Source organism: Schistocerca piceifrons, chromosome 4 (assembly GCF_021461385.2).
Source record: "Schistocerca piceifrons isolate TAMUIC-IGC-003096 chromosome 4, iqSchPice1.1, whole genome shotgun sequence".
In the NCBI taxonomy this organism is placed as follows: Eukaryota; Metazoa; Arthropoda; class Insecta; order Orthoptera; family Acrididae; genus Schistocerca; species Schistocerca piceifrons.
In genome coordinates this window covers 418,959,085-418,979,574 of record NC_060141.1, presented here as the reverse complement: position 1 = coordinate 418,979,574, position 20,490 = coordinate 418,959,085, and the positions used below count along the sequence as shown (strand labels likewise).

Here is a 20,490-nt window from a genome sequence, read left to right as displayed (position 1 = left end):
TCTCTACATTTGCTTGATGTGTCATTGCAAAGAAAAAGAGAGGACACTCTGTCTCGCTCCATATATTATGGTTTCTTTCTCTGCCATCCATAAATGGAATCTGTGCTATTATTAGCCCTGTTTTATTTTCGTAGTGTGTTTTGGCATGATGCGTTCTGAGGAATATCTGTGGATTCAACCCTTAATAATTTTCTTGGGTTGTTCTAGGTGACTTGTTGTGAGATATAAATTTTTTGTAGATTGTCTGATAGTTAAGATTTTCAACATTGGTGATACACTCCCCCATGAGGCAAATGCTCAAATCTCCTGTGAGGCAACTAAGCCAGTAGCAGTTGTGCTGCCCTTCTTTTCATGTGGTTTATGTCTCCTGTACACGAATTCCGCATTTTTGAGTGTTATTCCACTGGAAGCCATACATATCTTTTATAAGAAATACTTTTCATAGACGAACTGGAGTTTTCTAATGACTTACAATTGAAAGTGTATGGTTGTTGCATTTCATACCACCACACATTTTTACTCCATATATTGCTATGAGTAGTAATTATTAATCAGTAATCTTATGGCCAATCTTTATTCATAAGGAATTACAAAATTCTAGATTTACTACATTAAGAACTATTCATTAGCCTTTGTATAGGATTGAAATTTATCAAAATTTGACTGATTATTGACAAAATTTGATCCAGCATTTCCTCAAAGATTGTTGTCATCTGCAAAAAGTCAGATTGAAATCAATACGGTCATAGAAGTTATTAATGTGCAACATAAACAGAGAAGGCTATATCACTCTCCCTAGGACACACATGGAATTAATTAACTTATGCACTTAATGCGGGTGACTGTTGGCTGATAATAGTGTGATTGATTCTGCATTGGCAAGGAATACTCATTTTATTCATAAACCTGCCTAATATTCTATACAAATCCATTATCAACCAGATAACACTTTCATATGTCAACTTTTTCATTGATAACACTTAACTTCATTTATCCTAAATCTCAGAAATTTCTTCCTCATTCATTTCACCATCAGTACTTCCACATTAATAGCTACCATCTGTTCCACACCAAAAAGTGCCTCCAACATAGCCAGACACATGTGGATGTACTCTGCTAGCTCTGCTTGCAGCAGAGTGTACATAGCCTCCCAGTATAGTCTCCCCCACTTTCTATACCAAATTCATATGGTACGTGAGGGGAAAAATTATTGGTACTTTTCTGTATGAGCCTGACTTTATCTGATGTTATCATTGTGACCATGGCACAGGTGGATACTGTCCTTGCAACGTATCCTCCTTTTCCACAACCCCCAGACTTGATTGTCATAGTCCTTGCCCCCCTACCTGTCTTTTGAGAGAAAAATAGACATTGTCTTTTCCACCTGTTGTCTCAGTGTTCCTTCTGACAGTGCCCTAACCTGCCACTGCACACCCTTACATGTTCCGACATAGCATAATCTCTCCTAATTCCCTCCAGTTCCAATTTAGCATAATCTCTCCTAATCCCCTCCAGTTCCAACATAGTGTAATCTCTCCTAATCCCCTCCAGTTCCAACATAGTGTAGTCTTTCCTAATCCCCTCCAGTTTCATTTCTCCATCTCCTCACTCAACACCCCTTCCATTTCCCAGTTGCCAATCCTAGCCAAGATCGCTACTCGCCCCAGTCAGGTGGAAGCATTGTGAGACAACTGTGTGTGTGTGTGTGTGTGTGTGTGTGTGTGTGTGTGTGTGTGTGTGTTTATTAGCAATGAAAAATAACTTACTTTATCCACAAGCTAAGCAATTTTCCGTCTTTTCTACATGCCTTTCCACTGCTCAGCACCTCCTGTATTTGGTGAGTAGGGATCTATCCTTGTTTACATATTATTTTCTTTATTAGGTGTTGATGTGGTATTGAATTGAAAGTTTGTAGATAGTCAAGAAGCACTGAAGCCAACTGGCTTCCCCTGTCCATACAGTTCATACAATATAACAGATAAACATTGCAAGTAAATGCCCAAGGTCATTGTTTACAAAATCTGTGCTATAACCATAGAGAACCATGTCAGAGCTCATGTTATGTGCTAGAATACGGCTACAAATAGAAATAGGTGATACAGAATGGTAATTCTTAGACTCAAGTTGTGCTGTGTTTGTAGATTTGCATGGTTTTTACTCTCATGGAAACATGGCCATTAAATAATTTTGCAAGGGATATACAGTAAATCATGATCAAAAGTGGAGTTAACTCAAATTTCTGCATTGAACCAGACAGACTATTAAGCACTGTGACCTTGTTAAATTTTAGAAATGTCAGTAGGTTTTCAACACTATATGCATTGATTGTTATATGACTCATCTTTGCAGTTGTACTTCAGATGAACGATGGCAGTATTCCATGATTTTCCTTTGTGCGAGAATTGCAAATGGAATTCAACATTTCAACTATAGTTATGCTATTGTGCCCTGTGCCATCAACAAATATTGTTTATTAATAGTTCTGCTACTGAAAGGCTTTACTTGTGACAAGGATATCGTAAGTTTTTGGGGTAGGCCCTATGACGGGATTTTACTGTGGTACTTACTAAAGGTTTCAGGCATTGCCCCACTAATAATCAGATTCATTTTTATTAAATATTGCCTAGTTTCCTTTTTTTAGTTCACATTGTGTCTATTGTGGAGCAGGTACATACCTGCTTGTTCTTCAAGGTACATATTTTGATAAAACTTGATCAGAAATTCATTTGATCGTCATCCAAACTTTCTTGACATGTTCATTGCCTGAAGTAAGTGATTCTGCTTCCTATTGCAGAGATAAGGTGATTTCCTCCTCCTTTAATACACTGAGTGTGTAGACTTTTCTATTTGTTTCTGTAATCCTTAGTTCCTTGAAGATTATTATTTTTACAACTCCATCACTTCCCCATATAGGATGAGAGGGTAATCTTATTGGGACCTATGTAAAAGGCAATACTGTTAGAAATCTGTCTGATTGATGTCTGACAAGTGAGTGTTGATGATTAAGTAAAAATTTGGGTGCTGACCAGTGTGTTGGCTAATGCATACACCAGCACATTTATTATGACCCCTGGTGCTGCTGTGCTTTGCTATCACCAGGTATAACACCACCTTCTCTGTGTCTGGTTGAACGTACAATATGTTAACTCTTTACTAGTGGTCGCCTTTAATAATAGCTATGAGCTAGACTTGTTAGTCAGTTTCGACTTGCTTTCTTGCTGTGCTCAGTAACTTCTTTTCCGAAGTGCGAGTGCTTCACTGGAAGAGAGCATGGTAATTGCCATCTTTAGCTATGTAAATTAATTTCAATAGCAACTATGGTTTAAGCACTGTATTTTCTCCCATAAACTTACACAATTACAACTCACAACCATATAACAATAACTGTTAATCTGTACATTCATCCAAAATCAGCCAATCTCTTTTGTGTCTTTACTACTATTGACATTCTTGGAGTGGTCTGCTTGTGTATTCTATGGCTTCCCCTCCAAAACACCTTCAGCTGGTAGCAGCATGGAATAGCACTCTCCAACAGCAAGTGGAGATGCCTGCTCACTGCTCAGGCTGCACATACAAGTAGCACCTTATCTCACTTGACGATGCATAAAGAGACATCTCTTGTTGGTGTACTGTTCTTACAAATCCATCTAAGCTATAAATAATTTCTGTATTTCATTCACACGGCTGTCTTCCATAATTTGAAGAGCCTATCTGTTTGCTATGGCCTTTCCCATGGAAATGTTATGGAACATCACAGTTTTTGTACATGTGCTATAATCCATTCATCATAAGAATAAACCTGATGTAAACAAACACAAACGTGATGAGTGGTCAGAAGCTGTAGCACACGTACACTGGTGTTGTTACGCTGTTCGAAGTAGGTCCTACTAATGTATTAGATATCTTGAAGGTGGCAGGGGTTAAATACAGGGAGCGAAAGGCTATTTACAATTTGTACAGAAACCAGGTGGCAGTTATCACAGTCGAGGGGCATGAAAGGGAAGCAGTGGTTAGGAAGGGAGTGAGACAGGGTTGTAGCCTATCCCCGATGTTATTCAATCTGTATATTTAGCAGGCAGTAAAGGAAACAGAAGAAAAATTCGGATTAGGTATTAAAATCCATGGAGAAGAAACAAAATCTTTAAGGTTCGCCGATGACATTGTAATTCTGTAAGAGACAGCAAAGGACCTGGAAGAGCAGTTGAATGGAATGGACAGTGTCTTCAAAGGAGGATATAAGATGAACATCAACAAAAGCAAAATGAGGATAATGGAATGTAGTCGAGTTGGATAATGGAATGTAGTCGAATTAACTCGTGTGATGCTGAGGAAATTAGATTAGGAAATGAGACACTTAAAGTAGGAAACGAGTTTTGCTATTTGGGGAGCAAAATAACTGATGATGGTCGAAGTAGAGAGGATATAAATTGTAGACTGTCAATGGCAAAGAAAGCGTTTCTGAAGAAGAGAAATTTGTTAACATCGAGTATAGATTTAAGTGTCAGGAAGTCTTTTCTGAAAGTATTTGTATGGAGTGTAGCCACGTATGGAAGTGAAATGTGGACGATAAATAGTTTAGACAAAAAGAGAATAGAAGCTTTCGAAATGTGGTGCTACAGAAGAATGCTGAAGATTAGATGGGTAGATCACATAAGTAATGAGGAGGTATTGAATAGAATTGGGGAGAAGATAAATTTGTGGCACAACTTGACTAGAAGAAGGGATCAGTTGGTAGGACATATTCTGAGACATCAAGGGATCACCAATTTAGTATTGGAGGGTGGCACGGAGGGTAAAAATCGTAGAGGGAGACCAAGAGATGAATACACTAAACAGATTCGGACGGATGTAGGTTGCAGTAGGTACTGGGAGATGAAGATGCTTGCACAGGATAGAGTAGCATGGAGAGCTGCATCAAACCAGTCTCTGGACTGAAGACCACAACAAGAAGTTACTTTAGATGAAACTTTAAGATACGCAAATGTATTAACAGCCATCAGCGATTTCCTTAATCACGCTTCATCCACGTAGTTTTTATTTAAAAAACCGTGTACAATCACAGCCTCTGCAGTGTTGTGCTCTGATTGTCATGATGTTAATGTGCAGTATGAAAATGGCTGAGGTTGCTTTTTGATCTGCAGTGAAACACGCACATGGAACACGGTTAAAAAGTGCTGAGAAATAGGCTGTTCTTAATGTTTTTCATAAATTTATGGAGGTAATCAGCTTTGAAGGTTACGCAGCATTTTATATAGTGTAGTTGATAATCACAAACTGCATGTGCAGCACAGTCGGTAGCATAGTGGGATGTGAACGAATTGCGGTTTTTCGTGTATTGATGCAAATCTCCCCAGTGTCATTTTTTTTCTCATTCACTTTGAAATACCTACATCTCGTAATTATAAAACTCGTCATCATTTTGTATGAATAATGCTCGTCTTCTTGTTTATAATTACATATCGGGTGCGAAATTCCTGTTTCCATTTCAAATTCACATGCTTAATGCAACTATCATACTGCAACTAATGCACGCAGCTATTTCAAACGTCACTGCCTAACGCTGGCAGTAAGTAATACCTTCAGTGGCTTCAGTATTTAACTATACGGTGAAATCCTTCAGTACTCTCTTGTGTTACACACAGCTTATGCAGAAAAATTACCCTGTGGTTAAGTCAGGAATTTTCATCATCCTTGTTTTTAATTAAAATAGTACGTTAGCTCAAAATGATGATGTATTGCAGTTTTCATCTAGTCATTTAAGGAGCATATTGTTGAAGATTTGCAGTGTATTATTTCATTCTGTTTAAAAATTAAATGACATTCCAAGCTATATTGCTCCTCTGCTCGTCTCTTTTTACATGTGAACTGCAGCTGGCCATGTCACTGCAGGCTAGCTGTACCAGCTGACCGGCCAGTGCCATTCAAGTTAAATGCACTGGTAAAGCCATTGTCCCATATTACCGCTAAGTCGATGTGTGCGTGACCCACAGCACAACACGTACCCTTATTATTGTACTTGACAGTACTCGAGACAGCTTGTCTGCAGTCTCACATGAAACGGAAATCCAATGAGGTTCCAGCAAAAGTGGAAGAATACGTAGTGCAATGTTTACATCAGGTTTATTCTTATGATGAGCGGATCTGTCATGGAGCTGCAGTGTGAATTACTTTTCTTACAGCATTTTACATCTGATAAACAAACATGTTCCGGGAAAATCGGGAATACAGAAATACAAGTCGCTGAGGAATGAAATAAATAGGAAGTGCAGGGAAGCTAAGACGAAATGGCTGCAGGAAAAATGTGAAGACATCGAAAAAGATATGATTGTTGGAAGGACAGACTCAGCATACAGGAAAGTCAAAACAACCTTTTGTGACATTAAAAGCAACGGTGGTAACATTAAGAGTGCAACGGGAATTCCACTGTTAAATGCAGAGGAGAGAGCAGATAGGTGGAAAGAATAGATTGAAAGCCTGTATGAGGGTGAAGATTTGTCTAATGTGATAGAAGAAGAAACAGGAGTCGATTTAGAAAAGATTGGGGATCCAGTATTAGAATCGGAATTTAAAAGAGCTTTGAAGGACTTACGGTCAAATAAGGCAGAAGGGATAGATAATATTCCATCTGAATTTCTAAAATCATTGGGGGAAGTGGCAACAAAACGACTATTCATGTTGGTGTGTAGAATATATGAGTCTGGCGATATACCATCTGACTTTCAGAAAAGCATCATCCACACAATTCCGAAGACGGAAAGAGCTGACAAGTGCGAGAATTATCACACAATCAGCTTAACAGCTCATGCATCGAAGCTGCTTACAAGAATATACAGAAGAATGGAAAAGAAAATTGAGAATGCGCTAGGTGACGATCAGTTTGGCTTTAGGAAAAGTAAAGGGACGAGAGAGGCAATTCTGATGTTACGGCTAATAATGGAAGCAAGGCTAAAGAAAAATCAAGACACTTTCATAGGATTTGTCGACCTGGAAAAAGCATTCAACAATATAAAATGGTGCAAGCTGTTTGAGATTCTGAAAAAAGTAGGGGTAAGCTATAGGGAGAGATGGGTCATATACAATATGTACAACAACCAAGAGGGAATAATAAGAGTGGACGATCAAGAACGAAGTGCTCGTATTAAGAAGGGTGTAAGACAAGGCTGTAGCCTTTTGCCCCTGCTCTTCAATCTGTACATCGAGGAAGCAATGACAGAAATAAAAGAGAGGTTCAGGAGTGGAACTAAAATACAAGGTGAAAGGATATCAATGATACCGATTTGCTGATGACATTGCTATCCTGAGCGAAAGTGAAGAAGAATTAAATGGTCTGCTGAACGGAATGAACAGTCTAATGAGTACACAGTATGGTTTGAGAGTAAATCGGAGAAAGACGAAGGTAATGAGAAGTAGTAGAAATGAGAACAGCGAGAAACTTAACATCAGGATTGGTGGTCATGAAGTCAATGAAGTTAAGGAATTCTGCTACCTAGGCAGTAAAATAACCAGTGACGGACAGAGCAAGGAGGACATCAAAAGCAGACTCGCTATGGCAAAAAAGGCATTTCTGGCCAAGAGAAGTCTACTAATATCAAATACCGGCCTTAATTTGAGGAAGAAATTTCTGAGGATGTACGTCTGGAGTACAGCATTGTGTGGTAGTGAAACATGGACTGTGGGAAAACTGGAACAGAAGAGAGTCGAAGCATTTGAGATGTGGTGCTACAGACGAATGTTGAAAATTAGGTGGACTGATAAGGTAAGGAATGAGGAGGTTCTACGCACAATCGGAGAGGAAAGGAATATGTGGAAAACACTGATAAGGAGATGGGACAGGATGATAGGACATCTGCTAAGACATGAGGGAATGACTTCCATGGTACTAGAGGGAGCGGTAGAGGGCAAAAACTGTAGAGGAAGACAGAGATTGGAATACGTCAAGCAAATAATTGAGGATGTAGGTTGCAAGTGCTACTCTGAGATGAAGAGGTTAGCACAGGAAAGGAATTCGTGGCGGGCCGCATCAAACCAGTCCGTAGACGGATGACAAAAAAAAAAAAAAAAAAAAAAAAAAAAAAAAAAATAGACTCTACCCATTAATATTTCTCTCTCTTGTTGTGGGATGTAGCAGGTTTTCCAATAAGTGCAATGTGTCTCACAGGCTCAGTTTCAATTTCAGTGGAAAATGGCACCTTGGACATATTGGTTAAGGGGGTGAGTGTAAATACCCCGAGTTCACCCTGACCCATGTCTTCCCTGTAAAGTGCCCCTAGTCCCACTACCATTGACATGCTTCTCACAGCCAAATGGATGAGTAATGGTAGAGCTTATAGTTTCTGTAGAGGAGATGATATCCACAGGGGGGGGATAGTCCTTGAATTATATTTAGTATCTTGCTCCCACCATACCCATTTGCAGCAGCTTCCAGTTGCTTCACAGTAATCAGGATAATTTCCAGTTGCTTATGAATAGGAGTTAACTTATCTCTAGCCCACAATCGGCATTCACAGTGGGGCTGCTTTGTGCCTGGTGCAGTGTTTTACAGATCAGTAAGCAAATAACTTTAAGCATGCTGTTCCTCTTTTAATTTAATTTCTGGATATGGTATGCTACATGAATTACTAGTTTGCTTTAAAAATTGAAGTGACTTTTACCCAACAAAGAGATTTCTGTTTTATCAAGAGAAAAATGTGGGATAAAATTTACTGATTCCATTAAGCTACATGGGACTTTTTTTTTTTTAAAAAAAAAAAGAACTTGAAAATAGTGAAAATGTATGATTAATGCAGACAGTATACACACATGTTGAAAGGAAAAACTAATTTTAGCATGACAAGATAGTTATATAGGGTGTTACAAAAAGGTACGGCCAAACTTTCAGGAAACATTCCTCACACACAAATAAAGAAAATATGTTATGTGGACATGTGTCCGGAAACGCTTAATTTCCATGTTAGAGCTCATTTTAGTTTCGTCAGTATGTTCTTCTGCCTACACTCAATGGAGCACGTTATCATGATTTCATACGGGATACTCTACCTGTGCTGCTAGAACATGTGCCTTTACAAGTACAACACAAAATGTGGTTCATGCACGATGGAGCTCCTGCAGTTTCAGTCGAAGTGCTCGTACGCTTCTCAACAACAGATTCGGTGACTGATGGATTGGTAGAGGCGGAACAATTCCATGGCCTCCACGCTCTCCTGACCTCAACCTTCTTGACTTTCATTTATGGGGGCATTTGAAAGCTCTTGTCTACGCAACCCCGGTACCAAATGTAGAGACTCTTCGTGCTCGTATTTTGGACGGCTGTGATACAATATGCCATTCTCCAGGGCTGCATCAGGGATTCCATGCGATGGAGGGTGGATGCGTGTACCCTCACTAACGAAGGACATTTTGAACATTTCCTGTAACAAAGTGTTTGAAGTCACGCTGGTACGTTCTGTTGCTGTGTGTTTCCATTCCATGATTAATGTGATTTGACGAGAAGTAATAAAATGAGCTCTAACGTGGAAAGTAAGCGTTTTCGGACACATGTCCACATAACATATTTTCTTTCTTTGTGTGTGAGGAATGTTTCTTGAAAGTTTGGCCGTACCTTTTTGTAAAACCCTGTATTACACACTTCAGTAACTGTAACTTGCAGGAATCAATTTGCTATGAGACATGTTATACATGACACTCATAACTTTTGATAATTTTCAAAAATGTCCATTTATGATGGGTTAAGCTAAAATGGTTTTAAGTTGTGTAGTCTATGAAAATAAGAAATGAACAAGATAGAATAATATACTAACGTGCAATGCATCATAAATTCAAGGCATATTTCCAGAGAGATTAAAATAGGCAATTATTAAACCATTTGTTAAAAGAAGACAGATGAGATTTCAATAAAATCTGTTTAATTGCTGATACAATTTTTGGAATATTTTGAGAAAATAATTTGCTCTGGAATGACTTCATGTTTAAGTAGTAATGTATAAACAGTGAATAATAATTTGAGTTTCAGAAAGATTAATCAACTAATAATGCTGTTTGCATATTCTCTCCATCTTTTACAAAAGTTAAATAATGAAATAGCTCCAGTTCACCTTTTAATGAGCTATCCAACACATTTGAATATTTAAATCACATATTGTTACAAAAGCAGACCTTTTAGGGAATTAACAGTGTTCCTAATGAATGGCTCTTGATATACTTTTTGAAAATCACTGCAGAAGACTGACTTTTCTGACTGTGCAGAAATCATTAATGGTGTTCTACAAAGTTCACTCTCAAGTCCATTGTTTTTTTCCTATTTGTAAACAAACTTCTGTTAGTTGCATGTCAACCAGAATTAGTTTTTTTTACGAATGATACAAATATTACAAAAAGCCCTAATGGACACTTGAAACAGAGAAAATTGTAAACAATCTGTGTGGAAGGGTTATTGAAAGGCAAACAGAACCTCCAAACTTTTGCAGTGTACATTTACAACTCACTTGCTTATCATTACTGATCTATTACTTTCTTGGTGAAACACTACTGTACACACTTCTCACTAGTCAATATACATTACATTTTCTAGCTTGCTTCAAAGTGATATTGAAATGATATATCTGACTGGCAGTGCAGGATGTAAATTCAGTGAAAACCTTCACTGGTTATATATATTCTTGGCTGCTTTCAAGCTAGCTTTTAAAGACTGAAGAGCTCTATTACAGTCTTTTATTCCTTTATTAGCTTGATCTCAAAATCACCTGGTTGGATTTAAAGGGGAAAGGGGGGGGGGGGGGGGGTTGAATTAGAATGATGGTGGCTTACATTCTCTAAATTGTATATGTGTATTTATTTTAGTTAGTCAGATTTTCTTTCAAATCCATCCAGAGTATAAATGAGCACATTGTTCAAAAAAGAAAAAAAACCTCTGTGGAGATTGTAGATCCCAAATACATCAAAAAGGTAAAACAGATTGGTGTAGGCTAAGGTAAAAAGAAAAACATGAAATAGATACTCACTATGGACAAGTGAATGTGTTCATGGGTGAGGAGAGAGCTGTGGATAACATCTTGAGGCTGTGGGAAATGAAAATGTAAGAGAAAATTGTACTGTGGGCTGTACAATGGTTCTGTGGTGCGGCGACATCTATTTGCACCAAGTAAGGTAGCGCAGTGGCTAGCTCACTGGGCTTGCATTCGGGAGGATGACGGTTCAATCCTGCATCCGGCCACCCTGATTTACGTTTTCTGTGATTTCCCTGAATCACCCTAGGTAAATGTCGGGATGGTTCCTTTGATAGGGCATGGTGACTTCCTTCCCTAATCCGAAGAGATGGATGACCTCGCTTTCAGGGCTCCTCTCCCAAACAACCCAACCCAACCCTTTATTTGCATGTTTGTAATCATTGTGTGTGGCTAAACGAACTTACCTCGTGAATATCCCATCAACCCAAAAAGTTTTGGGACTGGATTAATAAAAAATTGAGTAAAGTTAAGATGTGTTCTACATAGTCTCCCTCCATTGGACTACAATGCTCAGAACATTCCTAAACAATGTGAGACTGTCAAAACAAGTCTGTCTTTGAGATCTTGTTCAACTCACACATCACATTGCCTTGAATGTCACCTTTGTCATTAAAACATTGATCCTACATTTTGTCATTTTGTGGTAGGTTTGTATTGATTACACCAATTCTTGTCACTTCTGATGATTCTTTCCAGAAAATTCATCAAGTCACAACAGTGTCCATACATAGTTGTTTTTATTTAGGAGTTGAGGTGTGCGAGTCAAACTTTGCGCACACTTTCCTCTTCTTCGAAACATGCTGCAGAATGACTTTAACACTTGATTTAGAGATGATGCTCCACTGAAATTTGTATCTCTGTGATATTCACACACTATGGCTGCACATCCACTACTTAACACCGCCTGCTCACAACCAACTAGTTGAATGCACATCTGTTGTTTACAGTTATTAGTTCAAGCTGCCATGTAGTTATTGTGTTGATGTTGCTTATATGCCAGGAATAAAATTAGTCTCTGATCTTTTTGGGTGGATGATGTATCATCTGAAATGATGAGGGGAATGATTTTTGGAAAAAAGGTGATAGATTTAAAGATAAAATGAGGTGATTTGCTGCCTAAATAATGCTGAATTCTAGCTAAGATGCTACCCATCCTTCCACATTGATTTTCATATCTTCAGACTCTGCCAATCCCTATCCTTGAGTAACCTGATAGTTGAGAAACAAATCTTTATGGCACAGACATACCTGAAACACCTCTGCTCCTTTGGCAAAATACTGTTACCATGCAACCCCAACTACCCACATCCTATCCCCCAGACTGAAACCCTCTGTCTCCACCATCTGGAAGAACACTCCAGTAACCAAGCACCACCTCCAAAATTAAAATTATTTGAATTTACTGACATCATATTCCCCCATTGTAGTATCACTGCTTATCAATATCTGTCCTATTCCCCTCTCCCATGAACTCACTTTCCAACCGCTCACAGCACTGAGATCCTATGTTTTGCCTGCCATAATCTCCAAAACTCCCTCTCAGCATCCTACAAAATACAGAACCCAAACAAATCCAAAGCACTGTTGTCGATCTTTCTACCAAAAACTTCAATCCTATGCAAGTTTCAGTCCTACTCAAAGGTCTCACCTTTATTCTAATATTCAAGTCCAATTATTTAAACTCATCAGAGACCCATTATGCTTCTCCTGACGCATGCAGTGGAAGCACTTTTTTTCCAACAGTCACTCGAGCCAAACCAACACAAATCAAACATTCAGCCTTGCCTCTGCCAATTCATACCTCCGTCTGACCATGTCCCTCCCCTACTCCTACCTAACCATCCCTTGCTTACCTTCCAGGAGTTCCTTACCTCCAACTTCATCTCACCTTCCTTTCTGAAACCCCTTCTTGAAAACACAAACTTCTCAACAGAGAAAAGAAAAGCCATCCACAACCTCGAGGCAGACCCCTGATATAAACTTCCTCCCTGCAGACTAATGCTCCATGAACAACATCGATTATCTCACAGAAGACACCTATCTGTGTGACTCTCTTCCACCTACAAGCCCTACAGTACTGTTCCCATCCCAAAAGTCGAGCATGATCTAGAATCCCTACTCAAATGCTTGTGACTCATCCCAGATTCTCCCTTCAAATTCATATCCCTTCTCACCCCAATCACACCAGTTATTCGTGCTTCCCAAAATTCATAAAACCAACAATCCTGGTCCTGGACACACCATTGTAGAAGTTGGCTTTTGTTGACCAACACCTCCAATCAATTGCCCCTGGCCTAGCTTCTCCTGTCAAGGACAGGAATCACTTCCTTCATTAACTCTCAACCACCCCATTATGTCACCATATGGATACCTTTCCAGCACTGTTGACTCTGCCTCCCTATGCACCAACATCCTTATATCCATGACCTTACCCTTATTGAATACTACCTCTCCCAAAGTCATGTTGATTCCAGACTGTCACCTCATTCCTTATAGATTAACAAACTACATCCTTATACTTCTCTTTTGAGGGAAAGATAAACATAAAAAAATACATGGCACAGCTATGGGCACCCGCATGCACCCTCCTATGTCAACTTGTTTGTGGGCCATGTAAAAGAAACCTTCTCACACCACTTGTCTGCTACAGGTTTATTGATGATGTCTTCATGATCTGAACCCAGGTCCAAGAAACTCGAACGTCATTCCTCCACAGACACAACACTTTTTCTCCCACTCGTTTCACCAGTTACTCACCAGCCTAGTGTGCCACCTTCCTGGATGTTGACATCTGTCTCTCTGATGGCTCTGTGCAAACCTCCGACCCCATCAAATTTAGTGGCCATCAACAGTACCTGCATTTTGATAGGTGTCATCCCTCCCAAACCAAAAATGTGTACCATGTAACCTGACCATGAATGGGCAGTACATCTGCTTTGACAAGAAATCCCTTGCTTAATATGGTCTTACTACGACTTCACAGGCAGTAATTACTGCCCCCCTACCCAACCCTAGTCCACGAACAGATTTTCTGTGTTACGTCCACACAAACTCCCCTAATTCTTCAGCTGCACTCACAAACTTGATGCAACAGAGTATCCCCCTCACTACCATTTCCCCATACCGGAACAACTTAACCACATAATTTTCCAGGACTTCACCTACTTAACATAGTTCCTGGAAAAAGAGGAATATTCTGCCCACAATCCTTCCCATCTCTATGTAAATGGTTTGCCATTGTTGCATAAGTCATCCTCCACTTTGCCAGGGGGTCTCGCACCTCTTTTATGAGTACATGCTTGGCCAACACAGAGTTCCGGCCATTGCTGCACTACTTCCCTTTCTGCACTGCAGATCCATCCTTCTGCTTTTCTCATTCCTCTTCCCCCCCCCCCCCCCCCCCCCCCTGCCCCTTCCTTCTTGTTGGTTGGTCTTGTTGGTGCAGATCAGGCTTGGAGTCGGTTTATGATTTTGGACACACTATTATTATTGTTATTTCTTTCCTTTCTCAGATATTATGTCTGGTTAAAAATGGAAAGTGACGCGGACCTTGATCAAGTGTGACTTCCTTTTAACTGTATGGTATATGTTACATTGCATTTAGGAACTTTCGTGTAATTGAACATGTATCAATAATTACAGATTTCTGTAGTTGTATATATACGTTTGGATGTAGCTGTATTGCGTTGATGTACTGGTGGATATTGTGTGGTATGTCTCCTGTAGTTGATGGTATAATTGGTATAATGTCAACTTTATCCTGATGCCACATGTCCTTGACTTCCTCAGCCAGTTGGATGTATTTTTCAATTTTTTCTCCTGTTTTCTTCTGTATATTTGTTGTATTGGGTATGGATATTTCGATTAGTTGTGTTAATTTCTTCTTTTGGTGAGTATGATGTCAGGTTTGTTATGTGGTGTTGTGTTATCTGTTATAATGGTTCTGTTCCAGTATAATTTGTATTCATCATTCTCCAGTATATTTTGTGGTGCACACTTGTATGTGGGAACGTGTTGTTTTATTAGTTTATGTTGTGTGGCAAGTTGTTGATGTATTATTTTTGATACATTGTCATGTCTTCTGGGGTATTCTGTATTTGCTAGTATTGTACATCCACTTGTGATGTGATCCACTGTTTCTATTTGTTGTTTGCAAAGTCTGCATTTATCTGTTGTGGTATTGAGATCTTTAATAATATGCTTGCTGTAATATCTGGTGTTTATTGTTTGATCCTGTATTAAAATCATGAATCCTTCCGTCTCACTGTATATATTGCCCTTTCTTAGCCATATGTTGGATGCGTCTTGATCGATGTGTGGCTGTGTTAGATGATACGGGTGCTTGCCATGTAGTGTTTTCTTTTTCCAATTTACTTTCTTTGTATCTGTTGACATTATGTTATCTAAAGGGTTGTAGAAGTGGTTATGAAATTGCAATGGTGTAGCCGATGTATTTATATGAGTGATTGCTTTGTGTATTTTGCTAGTTTCTGCTCGTTCTATAAAGAATTTTCTTAAATTGTCTACCTGTCCATTATGTAGGTTTTTTATGTTGATAAATCCCCTTCCTCCTTCCTTTCAGCTTAATGTGAATCTTTCTGTTGCTGAATGTATGTGATGTATTCTATATGTATGGCATTGTGATTGTGTAAGTGTATTGAGTGCTTCTAGGCCTGTGTTACTCCATTTCACTACTCCAAATGAGTAGGTCAATATTGGTATAGCATAAGTATTTATAGCTTTTGTCTTGTTTCTTGCTGTCAATTCTGTTTTCAGTAATTTTGTTAGTCTTTCTCTACATTTTTCTTTCAGTATTTGTATTATCTATTCCTATTTTTTGTCTGTATCCTAGATATTTATAGGCATCTGTTTTATCCATCGCTTCTATGCAGTCACTGTGGTTATCCAGTATGTAATCTTCTTGTTTAGTGTGTTTTCCCTTGACTATGCTATTTTTCTTACATTTGTCTGTTCCAAAAGCCATATTTATATCATTGCTGAATACTTCTGTTATCTTTAGTAATTGGCTGAGTTGTTGTTTTGTTGCTGCCAGTAGTTTTAGATCATCCATGTATAGCAAATGTGTGATTTTGTGTGGGTATGTTCCAGTAATATTATATCCATAATTTGTATTATTTAGCATGTTGGATAGTGGGTTCAGAGCAAGGCAGAACCAGTAAGGACTTAATAAGTCTCCTTGGTATATTCCATGCTGAATCTGTATTTGCTGTGATGTGATATTATTTGAATTTGTTTGGATATTAAGTGTGGTTTTCCAATTTGTCATTACTATGTTTAGGAACTGTATCAATTTAGGATCTACTTTGTATATTTCCAATATTTGTAGTAACCATGAGTGGGATACACTATCAAAAGCTTTTTGGTAATCAGTGTATGCGTAGTGTAGCGACCTGTGTTTAGTTTTAGCCTGATTGTCACCTCTGCATCTATTATCAGTTGCTCTTTACACCCTCGTGCTCCTTTGCAACAGCCTTTTTGTTCTTCATTTATAATTTTGTTCTGTGTTGTATGTGTCATTAATTTCTGTGTAATGACTGAAGTTAATATTTTGTATATTGTTGGTAGGCATGTTATGGGGCGATATTTTGCTGGGTTTGCTGTATCTGCTTGATCTTTAGGTTTCAGACAAGTTATTCCATGTGTAAGTGTATCAGGGAATGTGTATGCGTCTGCAATGTAACTGTTAAATAATTTATATCTAAAAACAAAGATGATGTAACTTACCAAACTAAAGCTCTGGCATGTTGATAGACACACAAACAATCACAAACATACACACAAAATTCAAGCTTTCGCAACCAACGGTTGCTTCATCAGGAAAGAGGGAAGGAGAGGGAAAGACGAAAGGATGTGGATTTTAAGGGAGTGGGTAAGTAGTCATTCCAATGCTCTGAACAGGCGGTGTGGATGTGGGAGAGGAAAGATTGAGGACTTTTATTAAGGATAGGAGTTGACGGATGTGTTCGTTGTCTGAGTTGATGTGTAGGTGAAGGATTAGGTGGGTGAGGGCAATGGATTGTTCAGTTTGGAACTGGTGTAGGGACTAATGGAAAGAAGGGTTACAGCCAGAGGTGGGAACTTTAAGTGTGAGGCCTTTGGGGGTAATGCCAAATGTCAGACAACCCTGAGTAAATAAATTATGGGAGCATAATCTGGCTAGGATGAAGGCATGTTTGTGAAGGGAATGTAAATAAAACTTAATGGGGTCATTTTGAGGATGTTGTGAGGGTGACATGGTATTAGAAGGTGGAAAGTGTAACATGAGGCTGAAATGAAAATGAAAAAAAAATATATGGGTAGACATAAAGGTGAACTAGAAAGCACCTGCAGATCTGGTGTGAAGAAAGTCGAAAAAGTGTTGGTTAAAGCTGAGCTATGTTGTTCCTGTGGTGAACTTGGGTTGGTAAACAATGATGTGCACAAAGGTTAGGTGGTTGTGTTGCCGCCAAAACACGTTAAAGGGTGGAGAAATTTGGGAAAATTTTGAAAAAAACTGCGTGTAAATGTATTAAAAGGAGTGGTTTTGTGGTGGCAGATTATGAAAATGAAGCTAACAATTGTCTGATGAAGAAATAATGACGTTAAAACTTGTGGGAAGCGGCTAAAAATGATCAGTGATGTGGGAAAAACGGAAATGGAAATAAAGCGAAACTTGTTAGAACTATCCGAAATGGTCGTTTAATAGGTGAAAGGAACTGTTTGTGAACTGGAAACAATGGATTTTATAGCAGCGGTAGTGTTGAAAGCGGAAAAAAATTTTTTGGTTATGGTTTGGAAGTGGGTTACGTATTATTGAGTACCACTTTTGTGGTTCTTCTGTGGGAGGTTCTGGGTTTGAGGGGATGAGGAAGTGGCTCTGGTAATTTGCTTCTGTACCAGGTCGGGAGGGTAGTTGCGGGATGCGAAAGCTCTAGTACCTTCCGCCGCAGAAGTCGAACACGCGGCAGAACAAATGGACGTGGTCAGCCCATAAAGGGCTCCGCCTCCGCGGCGGCTATTTCGCGCAGCGGCTCTCGCGCAGCGAGGGCACCACCGCTAAGCCATGTGCAGACAGTATATAGGGACCCACTCTGCTCTAGTCCAGCCAGTCTGGTACTCGCTCTGGATTTCGTTTCTATCTCGGCGGTACTGCGTTCTGGTCGTTGCTTGTTGTTGACATTTGTGTGACTCTGGTTCCGAGTGGATTTACGTTTGGTGTTGTGGTTTCCACAAGCCTCCGTTGTTTATCTCTTCCGTGTTGTGTCGCTCATAGTCGGTGGTGGTCAGTTGTTGTTAGTTGTCGTTGGTCTGTCGTCCGACTCATCCTGTGTTTACCTGGTGTGCATGCTCCACCGCCCGCAGCTTCCCCGCCTGGCGGCTCCGATCCACAGCCCAAGGCATTCCCGCTGTTGGTTGTGGTTACTACAAAAGCTGTTTGCAGGTTGTTGGTGTAATGGTTCAGGGATTCCGGACTGGAGCAGATTCATTTGCCACGAAAACCTAGGCTGTAGGGAAGGGACGGTTTGATGTGGAATGGGTGGCAGCTGTCATAATGGAGGTACTGTTGCTTGTTGGTGGGTTTGATGTGGATGGATGTGTGAAGCTGGCCATTGGACAGATGGAGATCAACGTCAAGGAAAGTGGCATGGGATTTGGAATAGGACCAGGTGAATCTGATGGAACCAAAGGAGTTGAGGTTGGAGAGGAAATTCTGGAGTTCTTCTTCACTGTGAGTCCAGATCATGAAGATGTCATCAATAAATCTGTACCAAACTTTGGGTTGGCAGGCCTGGGTAACCAAGAAGGCTTCCTCTAAGCGACCCATAAATAGGTTGGCATACGAGGGGGCCATCCTGGTACCCATGGCTGTTCCCTTTAATTGTTGGTATGTCTGGCCTTTGAAAGTGAAGAAGTTGTGAGTCAGGATGAAGCTGGCTAAGGTAATGAGGAAAGAGGATTTAGGTAGGGTGGCTGGTGATCGGCGTGAAAGGAAGTGCTCCATCGCAGCGAGGCCCTGGACGTGTGGAATATTTGTGTATAAGGAAGTGGCATCAATGGTTACAAGGATGGTTTCCGGGGGTAACAAACTGGGTAAGGATTCCAGGCGTTCGAGAAAGTGGTTGGTGTCTGTGATGAAGGATGGGAGACTGCATGTAATGGATTGAAGGTGTTGATCTACGTAGGCAGAGATACGTTCTGTGGTGGCTTGGTAACCAGCTACAATGGGGTGCCCGGGATGATAGGTTTGTGAATTTTAGGAAGTAGGTAGAAGGTAGGGGTGCGGGGTGTCGGTGGGGGTCAGGAGGTTGATGGAGTCAGGTGAAAGGTTTTGTAGGGGGCCTAAGATTCTGAGGATTCCTTGAAGCTCCGCCTGGACATCAGGAATGGGATTACCTTGGCAAACTTCGTATGTAGTGTTGTCTGAAAGCTGACGCAGTCCCTCAGCCACATACTCCCGATGATCAAGTACCACGGTCGTGGAACCCTTGTCCGCTGAAAGAATGACGATGGATCTGTCAGCCTTCAGATCACGGATAGCCTGGGCTTCAGCAGTGGTGATGTTGGGAGTAGGATTAAGGTTTTTTAAGGAGGACTGAGAGGCAAGGCTGGAAGTGAGAAATTCCTGGAAGGTTTGGAGAGGGTGATTTTGAGGAAGAGGAGGTGGGTCCCGCTGTGATGGAGGACGGAACTGTTCCAGGCAGGGTTCAATTTGGATAGTGTGTTGGGGAGTTGGATCATTAGGAGTAGGATTAATAATTTAGTTAGATGCGAATGTGCTGAGGTGAACTTCTGTAGCCAGAAATTTGGTATTTTATCTTTTCCAGGGGCTTTCCAATTGTGCGTAGAATTAATTGCTCGGGTGACTTCATGTTGCAAAATTATCATGTCAGGCATTTGTGGTATCATCTTGTATGTGTCTGTTTCTGCTTGTATCCACCGTGCATGCCTGTTATGTTTGGTGGATTGTCTATTTTAATGTGTATGTTATCTATTGTCTGGTAAAATTTCTTTTGGTTTGTGTTGAATGTTTGGTTTTGTTTCCTTCTATCTTCACTTTTTTGGTATCTTCTAAGCTGTTTGGCCAATGCTTGTATTTTCTTCTTCTTTTCATCTAATTGCTCTATTGCTTCTTGTTGTGAGATTTTACCTAACCTTTTTAGTTTTTTGTCTGATATTTCATTTCTTATAAATTGTGTTAGCTGTTCGATGTCTTTTCTCAGTTTTTCTATTCTGATCTGTAGCCTGTGTTGCCATGCTGGTTTTGTGGGTTTCTTCTGTGTGTTGGTTGGTTCTGATCTCTGCCTAGTATGTATATTTAGTGTAGTGAGTGCTCCTATGTAAACCAGTAGCTGTAACTCTTCCATTGTGGTGTTTTCATTTATCTTGTTGTGTATTATTGTGTTGATAGTTTTTATTGTTGTTTCGACTTGTGGGTTATTTGGTGGTCTATGCAAGAATGGTCTAATTTCTGTATTTGTGTCTTTGA

The 20,490-nt window shown here is 39.8% G+C and overlaps 1 protein-coding gene across 3 annotated transcripts in view; it reads left to right on the top strand.

Annotated features, from left to right (window-relative positions):
* LOC124795017 overlaps positions 1 to 20,490 on the top strand; it is a 237,859-nt gene that overhangs the window by 107,258 nt on the left and 110,111 nt on the right. The gene's annotated exons all lie outside the window — the stretch shown is intronic.